General features: G+C 39.6%; 1 protein-coding gene and 1 pseudogene across 6 annotated transcripts in view; one reads left to right on the forward strand and one right to left on the reverse strand.

Moving 5' to 3' along the window:
• The window catches only part of St7 (suppression of tumorigenicity 7), a 228515-nt gene that overhangs the window by 80493 nt on the left and 132179 nt on the right, over positions 1 to 15843 (forward strand). The window lies entirely within an intron of this gene.
• Positions 834 to 1400, reverse strand: LOC125409814 (NADH dehydrogenase [ubiquinone] 1 alpha subcomplex subunit 12 pseudogene; annotated as a pseudogene).

Here is a 15843-nt window from a genome sequence, read left to right on the forward strand (position 1 = left end):
CCAAAGGTTAAGAATATTCTGCACCCTGCTTGTTCTGTTTCTCAGCGCAAGTTTCTTCAGAGCAACACAGCAGCATGTGGAGAGATAGGACCTCATATCTTGGCTGCTTTAGTAATGGGCTTCTTCTTTGCCGAAGGGGTTTCTGACCACATACTGGTGGATTTCATCGGCTTTAGGGTGACTGGAGAAATAAAGACTTAGGGTTGAGATTTTTGACCATGCAAATAAAGAGAAGTTGGAAATGATTGCTGTTAGAAGAGGAAACACTTGGAACCTGAGAGTAGTGCTTGTGTGAGTGCATGCATGCATGTGTGTGTGTGTAGCAGGTAGATTTGTTTTTTATATTTTTGCATGTGCATACATGTGACTATCATGTCTGTCTGGCAGCTATTCCAAGTACATTTTGGGGTAATGAATTGAGCTTAACATTCCTGGGGAAGGAAGAGGTATGCATGATTAAGCAGTTCTGGTCAGAGTGTGGCCCTGCCCTTCTTTATCTCAGCTCTAATTCTGTATGGTGGTCCGTGAGTACTTATACTGTTATCATTTAACAGGAATTAGGGCGATGAACCTGGTCCCTATGAGACGATCACTTTCAACCCAAGTTGTAGCTGTGTCTGAGTGATGATCTGCCATGGAAAGACTTGTTTTTCTAGATGTAATGCATACTGGATAAAAGCACTTGGTAGCCACTTCACACTAATTAAACTTGTATGCCTTTAACACTGTAGATTTTTATATAATGTTCAGATAAAATTCAGGTACACAGTTCTACACACACACACACCACACACACACACACACACACACACACACACACACTTTTTCAGGCATTTTTTTTTTCTTGGTCAGGCAGCTTTAATCAAGTTCATGGTCAGCTGAACAAGTGTGAATTCAAGAACAATCCTGTACCATCCTGTACACGCTGGAACTCGTCTTCACTGGGGTCACTTGTACGGTGTCGAAGGTGGGACCCACCCTTGGATCTTCTTTCTCGTGGTGGAATAAGGAACATATTGCTCTGGAGTGCCAGTCACGTTGAACTTGCGGTTTGCCCAGATGAATTTGCGGGCAGTCGGCGGTTTGGTCGTTGGAGGGTCATCAGTCATGCAGTGAAGCCAACGGTGCCATTCAGGAGGCACCATGCTTTCATCCACATCCCAGAACGTGTTTTTGCCATGCATTTCAGTGGTGTAGATGACCCATCGGTGACGGCCAAAAAGTTGCTTGTTGTCCTCGTAGTATTTGTTTCCGTGTTTGTCTTCTCCCACCAACGTACCGACCCGTATGTCATTTGCTCTGAAGAAAATCTGTAGTAAGCTCTGCAGTTCGCAGTGGCCGGTGACCTGCTGCAGCCCGCGCCTCAAGACCTGCATCAGCTCCATTTTAACCTGCTGCATGGCCTTAAGGCATTTTAAATACAGCCACCTTATATGTGTTGCTTTATGGGATCATCCTTTGGAGTAATGTCTGTCTGTCTGACTCTCTCTCTCTCTCTCCAGATATATATATATATATATATATATATATATATATATATATACATATATATATATATATACATATATATATATATTCTCATGCTGTTTTAGACACAAAATGACATACAAAAGTGTATACATCAATTCAGAGTATATTCTAAGATAAATTTTCATGAATTTACAAAAGCCTAGTTAGCTAAAATTCTCCCAAGAGCACCAAAATAGTCCAGAATTAGATTTCCCATTCATGTCCCATGATTACACAAATTGCAGTAGGTCTCCCAAACACTCTGGTTTCTCTGTAGACATCATATCATTTCTATGTTACTTAATGGACACAAATTCATAGACACTGAGCTTGCCTGCCACACTAGCCAATGCATAAGTAGTTCAAGTGAATCCAGATTTGCTCTAAATGTTACCGTCTAAAGAGTTCCTAAGGTAAGACATGTCATATAAATGACAGAGAAGTTGAACACATCTTCAGATTGGCTCCAGAGCCCACAAAAGACAAGGAACCTGACAGGAAGTTAAGGGAAGACATTAAAATCATTAAAAAAAACCAACTCAAAAAAGCTTTGGAATTATAAGCAAAAGGGAGAGAACGACTCACTGTGCCCTCATTGGGGAGGTCTTAGACATCTAAGCCATCCCCTGCTTTGCTGAAGAGTGGTTGAAGATGCCCAGTGCTGAACAAAATGGAAAGAAGGGAAAATAATCAGGAGAATCAAAGTGATTTCAACTGGGGAGTTGGGTCACGCAGTCTTTCCTCTTCACCCAAGATTAATTTGCTGATGCAAAGCAAATATCCCCCATCCCCAGCTTATTTTGCCAAGGTAGTAGAGTGCTTTTTAGTAAAAGCCTGGGCCCCAGTAACTACAAGCTAGTCTTCATCACCCATCTTTCCCAACAGAAGAGTTATAGAGAAAGTAATAGTGAGAAACAGAGAAAACAGTGAGATTTGTTCATGGCGGCCACACTGGGAAGGGGAAGAGAGAAAGGGGTTTATTGAACCCTAAGAAACTGATTTTCTAAGTTGTTTGTTTTGATAGAATAATTCAGTTGTAAGAAGTGACAATTTGAATGTTATTTATGAGATGGAGTAGGCAAATCATTTGATTTAAGAGCAGTCATGTCTCAATCTCCGTGGAAGGTCCTGTGCTATGATGACATGCATCCATAAGGAAGAATTATGCATATCCAGTGTGGATATCCAATACAACGTTACATGAATTTAGTACCTGACAAGTTGTCCTCTGTCCTTGTCGGAAGACTTACGAGGTGAGCAATAATTAAAGCATCTGGATTAAACCGATGTAATGTGAAATCTGGATGTGTGTTAGCTGATTTACCACCAGGTTGTACGCTTGAGATTTTTGTGAGTGATTACAAGTCTTTGTGCCAAATGTTTACACTAGACATTGGCCTGAAAACGCGTGCCAAGAAACAAAAATATAGACACAGCATCAATTTAACAGAACCACTTCAAAGTCAGAGATTTATTTTCTCTGTTTTGTTTTCATTATAACATAGAGTAATTATAGAAGTATGCAAATTAAATGCAAAACAAATGTGCTTCAATTCATTAGAACATTGTGTTTAGCTGTTAGGGGTGCAATAGTGAGAAGGATGGGAGTTATTTCTGTCTTTCTGAATCTTGACTTCAGCCTTCAAGCCATCAGAAAGGCTTTCTCTGACCTATCAAGGGTCAGAGACCAATTATTCTCCACCCCTGCACCTTGTTTGGTAAGAGTATGTGTTACATATCTATTGCTTGTTGGCTTTATCAGTTAAATGTAAGCATTTCAGATAGGTACTTGGCCCCAACTGAGTGAGGTTCTGAAGCAGGAAAGGTCTTGACTATGGCTCCTTCAGAAAAAAGAGCAGTTATTAAACAGAGAGCAAGGCAGGAAAGGTGGTTAAGAGCTGAGCCACACAGGGGCCTATCTACAAGTCGTGGGATCTGCTGATTATTTTGAATGTATCAGAAACCACCATAGAGGGTATATGACTCAACAAAGCTGAACATTGCTAATATATGGAAAGTGGACTAGAGGGAGAATGGAAGCTGGAGGCCATTGAAGGCTCTTGGTTGAATGAGAAGCTGGGTTATCCTAGGAATTGGATTAGAGCATTTGGGAGGACAGGGAGAGAAGAGTAGAAATTCAGGATATGTTTAAATAGTGGAACTGTCAGGGAACATTGGGTTATATGTAGGGAGTGATGGATACACAGATCTATAAAATTACATCTGAATTTAAATAATGAGAAATGGGGTAGCTGGGATCATCTGAAGTTGTTACAGAAGGATATGCAACAAAAGCCAAAGGAGTCTTGAAGACTGGTAGTCCTTAGGAGCGTCTAGCTACTGTTTATTCCCATTTGCTTGCTCTGTACCATTGTGACAGCTTTCCGTCACTGCCGACTCTGAACACAGTGTATTGCCTGTGTGATTAAACATTTATGTGGTATCCTCAAGTAAAAGGATTGTACGCCTTGCAACACCAATCTGGCTTTCCAGGATACAGAGTAGGTCACAGATAGATTTGAAAGGAAAGATTTGAAAACAGAAATTTTATTATCTTTTGCTATGTAAATAACCTTAAGGACCCCGCTGAATTATAGGCAGGCTCCCTCTCCTTCTCAGGCATATGTAACTTACCGGGAAAGGTCATTTGCCCCAGAACTTGTATCAACGCCCGTGCTCTATTTATAGGAGCAAGACAGGTAGGTTGGTGTGGCTGGCATTCAGATGCTTCCTCCCCATTCACAGGGAGGAAGGATCTCAGAGGAGTACACCTGTCGTAGGTACTTCTTAGGAAAATGATTTTTATCATTAAACCTGATTTTGGAATAAATAACTTTCCTATTATGCATAAAATTTTTATTGTAGAGAAATTCAAAAGTAAAAAAGTTGTACAAACATTGTAATTCCCAAACAAAACCCACTTTTTTTTCTAGTCTTTTAAACATTTATTAGTAGAATACTCTATAGCTCTGCAATTTTCTACCTTCCATTTTCCACTGAAATCCAAGGAATGGAAGCTGGAGACTGATGTAGTGTGAGGGCCGGCTTGTTGGGGTTTCTGTCCTGCTCAGTACCCCACAGCCAGCAATTCCCAAAGAAAATCACACACAGGACTCCATAAGGTTATAAACTGATTGGCCCATTAGATCAGGCTACTTATTAGCTCTTATAACTTATGTTACCCCATTATCCTTATCTACATTAGCCACACGGCTCAGTACCTTTCTCAGCTGGGCAGTTTATATCTTTCCTCTCCGGTGGTCTGGGCAGAACTGCAGAGGAAACTTCCTGCTTCCCAGAATTCTCCCAGTCTCTTTGCTCCACCCCCTTCCTGTCTGACTTTCCCGCCTATACTGCCTGCCTGGCCAATCAGTGTTTTATTAAAATATGATTGACAGAATACAGACAATTCTCCCACATCAGACTGATTTGAAGGCTCTTGATTAGCTGAGAAGCTGGGTAGCCTAGGAACTGGACTAGAGCATTTATGAGTACAGGGATGTTTTTGAACAGTGAGACAGGATCTCATTCTGTAGTCCAGTCGAGGCTGGCGTGGAACTCACTATGTACATCAGGCTGGCCTAGTTCTCATGGCAATCTTCCTGTGTCGGTCTCCCGAAAGCTGGGATTATAGGCATGAGCCACCATGCCCAGATCACAGATATGCCATCATATTGGCCCATCAATGGATTAATCGTTCATTGTGGTGGACCCTTCTATTTTCTCATCATTGGGAACGCTTTAGAAACCTCATGGGGTCTCAATGCAATCACACTGACAAGGCTGACCATTGCGCTTGGTCTGCTTTTCACATTTGTTGCCCATGTTTTAGGGTGATTTCCAAAAAGTCATCTTTCAGACCAGTGTCCCTAAGTGCTTCCCTGATTCTTCCGTGTAGGTTCACAGTTTGAAGTCTTCTCTTGGAGTCTTAATCTATTTAAAGTTGACTTTTAGGTTTTGTAGTAGTCAGAGATAGGGATCAACTTTCATTCTTTCTTTTGCAAATGTTGCAAATGTTTTCTCAGCGCAGGTTATTAAAAAAGGTTTTTTTTGTTTCAATATGTATCTTGTCTTTGTTCCAAATACATGTGCTTATTTCTTAACAGTCTGTTCTGTTTTTATGCTCTGTGTTCTTATTAATACCAGTGCCATGTTGTTTGGTTACTGTTGCTCATGCTATGTTTTGAAATTGGGTGTTGTGCTTCTTCTTTTTGTTTACATTTACTTTGACTATTCGGTGTATTTTATAGTTTTATTTGAATTTTGTAATCGTTTTTCTACTTGTGTGAAGAATATCAGTATTATTTTGATAGGAATTGCATTAAATCATAAGTTATGTTGAGTGGTTGGATATGTTAACAATGTGAGATCTTGCAGTTCTTGCTCATGGAATCATTATGTGTGTGTGTGTGTTTGTGTGTGCATGCACAGGTGTGTCCTCGTCAGTTTCTCCACCAGTGTTTTATAGTTTTCTTTGTAAATCCTTTTGCTTCTTTAATCTTATTTTTAGATATTAGATATTTTGTAGCTATTGTAAATGGGATTGCCTTCTTAATTTCCTGCGAACTAGTTCAGTGTATAGACAAATAATTTTTGTGCATTGATATCATATACTACTTTGCTATTTTCTCTACTGTATTTTATTATTAGCTCTAACAGGGTTTTATGTTTTTTTTTGCCTTTCTTTTTTGGTAGAGTCAATACACGTTTCTCTATGTAAGATGATGCCAGGCTGGGGCTATTGTTCACTAGTAGGGCACCTGTGTAGCTTGTACAAGGTTTTGTGTTTGTTCCGCAGCACGGTTCCCTCACCCTCTACCCAAATGATTATCTCATCTGTAAATGGGTAATTGGCCTTCTTCCTTTCCACAAAGTCAGAAGCATTAAGCTTTGAATACAAGACATACCTTTTTATATTATTGATCTAACATGAACTTTTAACAATTAAATACTAAACCTTAGTTTAGGAGATGAACTGTTAAGTATGAGAACCCTAAGGACCTGAGTTTAAATTTAATATTCACATAAGAAGGATTATGTGAGTCACAAACTTACCCCAACATTATGAAGGGTGTAAGGTAGGCGTACCCTGAGGGTTCTCTGGTCAGTCAGTGTAGCCAGAACAGCGACTGACACGGAGACCCTGTCCCAAGGCAATAAGTCAGAGAGTCGTGGAGGAAGGTACCAGCATCCGGTTCTGGTTGCATTTGTGTGTGCACACGTGTGTGCTTGTATACACTGATGTGCCTCCCCCAAAATGAAAAAAAAAAAGACTCTAAGCCTTAGGGAAAGGGCTGGTATTTGTTCACCTGCCTTGAATTAGGGCTTTCCTAATGAGACATTGTTTGGTTTGTGTAATATGTTTATTTTCAATTACCTGGCCTCAAATGACCAAACATAATGGTAGATAATTAAAGACCTCTAACATTAACTGGACATGATATTTGAAACCAATACTAGTCAATTAGAGAATATATAGAGGCCACCTTTACTGACGCTTTTCTTCCTTACATAACGCCCTTCAAAAGAGAAGTGATATAGTAGAAAGAGCTAAAAATCTGAGTTTTATCATATTGTCAAATATGACATCATGCTAACTCTCAGGAACAAGCAATTTCTGTTACAAGGTTGGAGGGTTAAAATCAAATTCTCTTGTCTTTTCAGTTATTTTTTTTTATTAAAGAAAGATATATCTATTTATTTTTACGTGTGTGTGTGTGTGTGTGTGTGTGTGTGTGTGTGTGTGCCAGCCACATATATGTAGTTCCTGTGGAGGCAGAAGAGGGTGTTGTTTTCCCCAGAGTAGTTATACACCATGTGATGTGTATGCTGGGAATTGAACTCAGCTCCTCCAGAGGAGCAGTGCATGCTCCTATGCTGAGCCATCTCTCCACCTTCACTTTTCCAAGTTCTGTTACCCTCTGCAAAGTTTCAACCCCTCTTCTTACCATCTTCCTTGTTTTCCTCTCTTCTTCCGCTCTATATTTTCTTGGTCTTGTGTACAAGCAGTCAGAGAGGATTGACTTTGAACTCTTTTCCTTCTGGCCCACCTCCCAAGTGCTTAGATCACAGGTATATGCCGCCACGCCTCATTTTCCCTTGTTTTTTATTACTGTGTTTGCAAGTATCAAGAATGTTGATGAACTTGTGGGACTGAAACGTTAGCAGTCCACTCGCATTTGCTTAGAAGAAGACTGTTCTCTGGCCATCCAGCCATCTGTCTAATAAGACAGGGAAATCAATAACACATTTTCTTTTTGTACAAGAGCAGTTATTTCCCCACAATTTGCCCGATAGTATTTTTGTTATTAGTATCTCCCAGTGAAATGTAAATGCCTAGCTCCCCATGTTGTCAGACACTAGCAATAACACAGCAGTTTCTTGACAATCATTCTCTACCCTGTGAGTACTACTTATTCTGTGTGTCTGTTGGTTGCTAGTGGAGATCTCTCTTCCATGAAGGTGCATGACTAGAAGGCTGAATTTACAGTGACTTTCATGTGATGGAATTGAGTATAGTTCTTTAGAGGACCAGAGCATCATCAAAAAGAAAACCTGAGTGTTAAAAGTCCAGTTTCATATTCATCTCTAGCCATATTCGTCTTTAACATGTTTATGAGAAATCACAATGTAGATGAATTTTCCTGAACTTTTAAGCCACTAGATTTTCCAGGTTTTCTTAACAACTGTTGTATGATGCAAAGAGCAGATATGGCAGATATAATTTCTACCTTCAGACGGGTTAGTATTTAAAAGGAAAAGGAAGTTCAGTAATAAAGCAATTTCTACCCATCTCACACATGCTAAAATGATCACAAATCATAGCAATGTTTCAGTCATTCAGCCCGGTGAATATGAGTGTACAGTGTATGAGAAATGTATGTCAGTTTCTGGCACATGTATATGTAATATGGAATTGCCTTTAACTGAGGCCATATTGAGCTAGACACCCCAGAATGAAGATGAAGTCACTTTTCATGTAAGTTGTGCCTCTGGACATAAGTACTGTGGCTCTGTATTCTTATATCAACTACTCTTTTCATGTTTTCATATACAAGCTGAGATTGAATCTTAGGTTTACACCAATCTTTCAAATTTGCTTAAGAATTAAATTTTTTATTTTGAAATTTTATATCCATTTGCTAGCAAAGTCACCTGACACTAGTGTAGCGGGAACTACTCTGTTGTGGAGGGTGGAGTTGCTCTACTGCGTGGACAGGGGAGAGGGCGCGGCTCTAGGCCAGCCTATCGTTGCAGAGTGAGCTGAAGCAGGAGATGCAGAGAAGGCGAGCAGAATATGGACAACTGCGAATCATTGTGTAAGGGAAAGGCCTCGGATGACGGCACCGGAACTAACTTTCCTCTACCACCGCTGGAAATCCCGCTGTGAGGAAAACTTGCCACCTTCCATGAATATTTACAGCTAAAATTGGTGAGGGGTCTTTAATGTCTTCTTATTGAAGTAAAGACTGGGTATGGAAATTGCAGGTTGTTGTTATATACACCTTTCTTGAAAAATGGGCATAGGCATGAACACTGGTCACCTCAAAAGGAAGTGAGAAACAGTAGAAAGCAGAACAATTTCTAAGTACATTCAGTGTTTTATTTTACAAATCATCACCCCAGAAAACCACTAAAACAAAAATAACTGCCAAACAAAACAAAAAAGAAATTCTTAAAACAGAATATTTTGTTAAGCAACTATAAAAATTTAGATAATTTTATTGTGGTAAAATATATACATTTTCTATCTTAATCATATTTAAGTATATGTACATTGTCACCAAATACATTTATCATATTCTTCAACCATTCTTCCTAATCAGAACCAGGAAGGTCACTTGCTACCAGCAGGAAAATGGGTAGAGTCTGTTGGCGTATGGGGAAGGCAGATGCAGGTAATGCTTTAGAAAGCTCACTAGTTCCACCTAGGAGTCATCCCAAGGAACTATGAATGAACACAGTGAGCAGACTCTACTGTCCTCAATGACAGAGCACTGGGCAGAGCCCCAGTGTTTGCAGAAAGGGAGCCGGTACCCTCGTGATAGTCTCCAAACTGACAGTCTCATCAGGTCATTAGGATGTAAAGCATGAAGATAAAGCACTTGGGAACTATGTTTAGGGATACTATTCAATAGAATAGATCCTATAATATTATCTCAGGAATACTGTTTTTCTGAAAACTGTTAGTCGATGAAGCAGTTTCATTGAGGATAGTTTACAGGAAATTTTCAGATAATCCCAAAATAATGTTCAGTGTAATAGTATTTTTTCTATTATTAGTGAGAAAGAAAATCTAATTCTTGCCCTTGGAGGCCAATTGAAAGCATCATGGAGTTCATGGGAAATGGAGACTTGAGGTCCCTGAGGTGAGTGGGAGGTAGGGAACCAAGAAATTAGTCCTTTGGCTTTGTGCCAGCAGTTCCAGCTGCCCAGTTCTACCCTGGGACTCTAGGATTGGAAGCAGGGAGGGGGCAGTTGTCACAGAGTCAGTCCGCTGGCGCAGCACTATCTCTGGCCTGTGTGCTCAGCTTATTTCAGCTTTGCTTTCTACAGCTTTCACGTGTGAAAGGTGAGTGAAGAATAGGGTACTTGCAAAGCATTACTTTTTGCTAGTCATGGGTATAGATGATCTAACCCCCAAAGAAATGACACATCCAGAGTATGGAACAGTCTAAACTCCTAAGTGGTGAGGAAAAACTTCATGTAAATGCTCGACTTCCATCAAATGTTAGTCGAAGCCTTTGTCCTTCCGCTGGGAAAGCACGGCAGGGTACAAATCGAGTTAGTAGTGAGAATGGGGGGTTGAGATCCACAGTCCCTGAGCGGGAGTGCTAGAGGGTGGCATTGGCACCAAGAGAGCATGTGCCGCCATCGCTGTGCCAGCATACTGCTCAGGCGGGGAATTAATATTTAAGCCAGAGTTTAAGAGCACAAACATATTTCCAGAGTAGATTTCTGCTTCAGTTTGAAGCAAAGGGTAATTTGTTCATTATTGATTGGTGTCCACGAGTCAGCATAATCTGCCATCACAAAATGCCATAGACTTCGGCTCAAACTCCGGGAAGTTACTACCCAAATAAATGAAGACACCTAATGTGGAGATGTTATAGGGAGGCTGCAATTAAGGAGGTAAAGATTCCAGCTGATCTGACTCCCTGGGAAAGATCAGATTTGGGTATCACCATCTTGTGGGTGAGAAAGAAAGTCTCTCCTGTTTCTTCTTAGGAGGTCACCAATCCCACCTTGAGAGTCCTCATGGCCCCATCTCCAAACATTATGATACTGGGGGCTTAAACTTAAACATGAATTTCAGGGGAACACAGTTTAGAGATTTTGGTAATTTTGCTGGCAGGAATTCTATACTATACTTTCCAGATCCTAAGTAGAGAGCTTATTCTAATTGTGGCATATTTGCTGGGATAGAACTCAAAGTCAGTATTGTTTGATTAAAAGTGATAACTTGTTAAACTTTTGATCACTGTGATAAATTCAATCAGACTTTATAGCATGGAAAATACAATGGAATGTATTTTAATGCAACGTGCTCATTTTCTGATAGAATGTTAAGCAATGATATGCATTTAGCTCATATGTATGTTCTTTCTCCTTCTCTAGAACAATGATAGATTTAACCCAGAAAACTTTCCATGATAGTGTACATTTGTGTAGCCTCCTCAAATGGTAAAGTCACAGTGGTTTATCAGATCAAATTAAATTAAATGTTGGACTTGGGATGTAGCTTGTGATAGAGATTTTATTTACTGTACGTGAGGCTCTGGATTTGTTCTCTAACAAAACAAAACAAAACAAAACAACAAATCAAAGAACAAAACAAAACACACAAAGGTCAGTGCCTATGCTCACAGCAGAGAGACTCTACCTTGAAAAATACCTGTAGTACTGTCATACTCCAGTGTCTTTTCTTCACCGGGGGAAACAATTTATTGACATTGTGTGATATTTGTAGCAGTCCTCAAGATATTTTATTCATATTAATTTATATCTTAATTCTCTTATAAGAATTAATATAATAATTTTGAGAATATTAAATCCCTTTCCAGGGAAACATTTGACTCCCTTTTATTTCTTTACTAATAACTGTAGCTATGACAACGTCCTATGAAATTTACTTACAGGCATTTTAGTTTAGCCATCTTTGAGATAGTTCTGATGGCATTTTATTCACAGCAAAAGATGCTTCTCTGTTCTGCTGAAGATGAGTGTGGAATGAGACAATGGACACAAGCATTCTTTATTATCACCTAACTCAACATCATCGTAAATAAACACATCTTTCGACTTTTCCTTTAGCTAATTCTTTCTTAGAAAATTTCAAGGAGGAATGTGATACAACAATTATAAAAAGCAAATGTTAATGACATATCAAGGTAATTAAAAAATTACTTTTTTATTGGCTTCGGTCAGGGGTTTCCAGGACAGTCTCAGAAGAACTTGCTTAAAAAAAAAAGAATAAGACACTTTTTAATTAACCTGAGAAATGTCTCAGGGGCACCTTATGTGTAAACACACTCCAGAAGCAACTGACGGCTTTCATGTATCAGTGATGTCTTCACAGGGGCAAGACTAAGATAATGTGATCTGTAGAAATTTGGCAAGAATTGAGTGAGTTCAGAGGGATTTTAAATACAGAAATCAGATTATTTTGGCATGAACTTCAACAAAGTGTCTCCTGATGTCAGTCCTTAGTCAGTTACTTTGTAGGCCCTTGTATGACAAAGTTGCCTATAGGGCGGTGCCTCTGGCTTCTTGGATGGTGCTTCCCCTGGCCTAGGGCTTCTTATAAACATGCTTGCTCTTTAAAACGTTTTTCTCCTTGGAGATGGGTCTAAGAGAGGCAAAATTGCATTTAGTTTAATGATATTAATTGGCTTTGCTTGTCTTTATGTTAGGACTATGATAGATTGTAGTATAACTGGACAGCACATCATTTTATAAAATAGATCAAGTGTTCCAGCAAGTCTCAGCAGAGGAGGCTCATTTAAAAGAGAAAGCCACAGGGTGCAGAAATGGAATAAAACCCCACAAAAGTGGGCTATCATTCCAAAGTTCTTTTTCTCCTGAGACCGGGACAGAAGAACAGGAAAAAAAAAACCCTTCTTCGTTAGCATGGGATTATTTCATCTGACATCTGCTGGATGAGCTTCTGGCAGAGGGAACTTCCTGATTCTGGTGGCCTGAGCTGACTGGCCTACCTGGACAACTGACTCCTTGGAAGGCCAGATACACAGTGCTCCATGCTGGGGCTGAGATCACAGCTCTAGCGCGATTCCATCTGTGCCTAGGCAGGTTTGCTGTGGCCCAGTTCTGGAGCTTAATGGAAGAGAATGGTTTCCTGTGAGTCATTTTTTAATCCTCTAACACCAAGAAAATGCCACAGGGCAGGAGCAGATGGAACCTTCTGTGTCTTCCACAGATGAAAGATCTGTGTGATCTTTAAAGAAACCAGAAGGTAACAGTATATTTTAAAAAGCTTAATTTATGCTGGACAAAACAAAACACATTATTTTCAAGATGGGGAAATCGAATTAATAGAGAATTTGGGGGAGATACTAACATTAGAATAGCATGCTACCTGAGACTCTATAGCCACTTCTACATATGTGTACACACATGCTTGTGCACACACACACACACACACACACACACACACATACACACGCCCATGCATACACGCACACACACTGCCCTGTATAGTTTTTTCAAGGCAGGGCTTCTCTGTGTAGCAGCCCTAGTAGTCATGAAACTGGCTTTGTAGACCAGACTGACCTTCGTCTGCCTCCTGAGCCTGGATAATGATGTGTCACCTTGACACAACTAAAATCATCTGACAGAAGGGAACCTCAATTATGAAAATGCCTTCATAGATCTGGCTGCAGCAGACCTGCTTATCTGTCCCTCACTTGTCCAGCGTCATCTGACCATAGTTCCTGGAATGCCTCAGACTCTTTCTTGTCTCAGGACCACTTGCGTCTTTTTTGTTTGTTTGTTTGTTTGTTTCTTCAAGTTCTTTCAGATTTCAGCTGAAATGTCATTTCTGAAGAACTGTCTTTTCCCACTTCCCATTCTAAGGCCCTTTTGTTCATTTTTCTCATTCCTCGTTTTTGGCATTTATCACTTTAAACTACCAATCGTTTAACAAGCCCTTCCAGCTTGCATAGCACTTGCCGATTTAAGTAGACATTTTGTAGTAATTACTCTTCTTGACCCAGTCACAAAATACCCAACAAAAGTAACTTAAATAAGGCAGATTTTATTTTGACCTACTGTTTGTGTGTACCATTCATCACTGCTGGGAAGACAAGGTAGAGAAATATGAGGTGAATGGTCACATTGTATGTCTAGTCAGAAAACAGATGAACACTGGTGTTTTTCTTGCTTGCTTGCTTTAATTCAATACAATAATCACAGCCCAGGCAGGAGATGGTTCAGGTCTCCATTCAGAGTGGATCTTCCCTCCTCAGTTAAACTTGTCTGCAAACACCCTTGTTTATATATCTATATGTCCGTAGCTGTGTTTTCATGGTGATCCTACATCCAGCAAGAAGCTCGGGGGATATCTCAGCAGATAGCATGCTAGTCATGCAGTCTTTAGGACCCAGAGTTCAGAGCCTCTGCACATATGTAAAACAAAATAGAAAAGCCGGTACTATTGTGTATACCTGTAATCCCAGAGTAGGCAGAAATAGAAGGATCCTGGAGACTGCATGGCCAGCCAGTCTAGCTGAATTAGCAAGATCCTTGTTCCATGAAAAGCCCTATCATAGAAAGTAATGTAGACAGCTATTGAGTAAGAAATCTGATTTTGACCTCTGGTTTCCACATCCATGAACAATTGTACACATATGAACACATATGTTCATGTACCATACATAAAAAGCAAGTAATTATAAATCAGCAAAAAATAACACATGAACTCACATTAGTCTAACTGAGTTGGTGATAATGATTAGCCATCATGTTTCTTATGAATGACTACAAAATAAGAGGGCAGAGGTTGTGTCCATGCATTGGAAATGTTTCCAGTGGTAGCACATAGTAGACTCTCGACAAATATGTGTTTAGCAAACACATATCAGTGACTTTTAAAATAATAACTATTGAAATGTAATTTACACACAGAAAAGCTACAGTCTAAAATGTTCAAGTCAGTGGTTCTCAGTCTGTTCAAAGACTTGTGCAACCATCATGACTGCCTAATTATAGAACATTTTCATCACTCCAAAAGAAACCCTATACCCACGAACAGTTCCTTTTCATTGATTTCGCTTGCGTTCCCTGGAAACCACCGATCTACTTCGTGTCTCTGTGGATTTTTTTTCCTGGAAATTTTGTATAAACAGAATCGTACAATGCGTGTTGAACACTTTTATTTAATATTTTCAAGGTCCATTTGTATTCAACATGGACTGTGCTCTCCTGCTTTTTATTGCTGAATTTTATAAAGGGACATCACATTTTATTTCTCTGCTTATCAGCTAGTGAAAATTTGAGTTTCTTCTACTCAGTATTTAATAAAAAGTATTTTCTGAAGGCATTGGTATATATTTTTAGTTCTCATGGGTTTATAGCAAGTAGTAGAACTGATGCATTTTTAAAGGTAACTTTTGTAAGCAGAGACTGTACTTTCATTTCCCGACCACCCAGACCTGAATAATCACACAAAAACTATATTAGTTACAACACTGGTCAACAGCTCAGGCGTGTTCCTAGCTAGCTCTTATATCTTATATTAACCCATTTCTATTGATCTGTGTATTGTCACGATGCTTTGGCTTACTGGTAAGGTTCTGGCATCTTTCTCCTTCTGTAGCTACATGGCATCTCTTTGACTTCTACACATCCAATTTACTCAGGAGGTCTTGTCTATTTCCCCTTACTAGGTGAATCCATGTGTGTTTCTCTTAGGGTTATCTTTGTTCCCTTGCTTCTCTGAGGTTTGGTCTGGTTATTCTTTGCTTTATGTGTAATATCCACTTATGAGTGAGTACACATATTAATCTTTCTGGGTCACCTCACTGATGGTTTTTTTTTTAGTTCCATCCATTTGCCTGCAGATTTCAAGATTGCATTGTTTTTTGTTTTTTCCCATTGAGTAGTACTCCATTGTGTAAATGTACCACATTTTCTTTATCTATTCTTCAGTTGAGGGGCATCTAGGTTGTTTCCTATTCTGAATAATGCTGCTATGAACATAGCTGATAAAATGTTCTTGTGGTGTGAGTGTACATCCTTTGGGTATATGCCTAATTGCTGAATCTTGAGATAGATTGATTCCCATTTTCCTGAGAAATCACCATACTGATTTCCAAA

Source organism: Myodes glareolus, chromosome 25 (assembly GCF_982192425.1).
Source record: "Myodes glareolus chromosome 25, mMyoGla1.1, whole genome shotgun sequence".
Lineage (NCBI taxonomy): Eukaryota > Metazoa > Chordata > Mammalia > Rodentia > Cricetidae > Myodes > Myodes glareolus.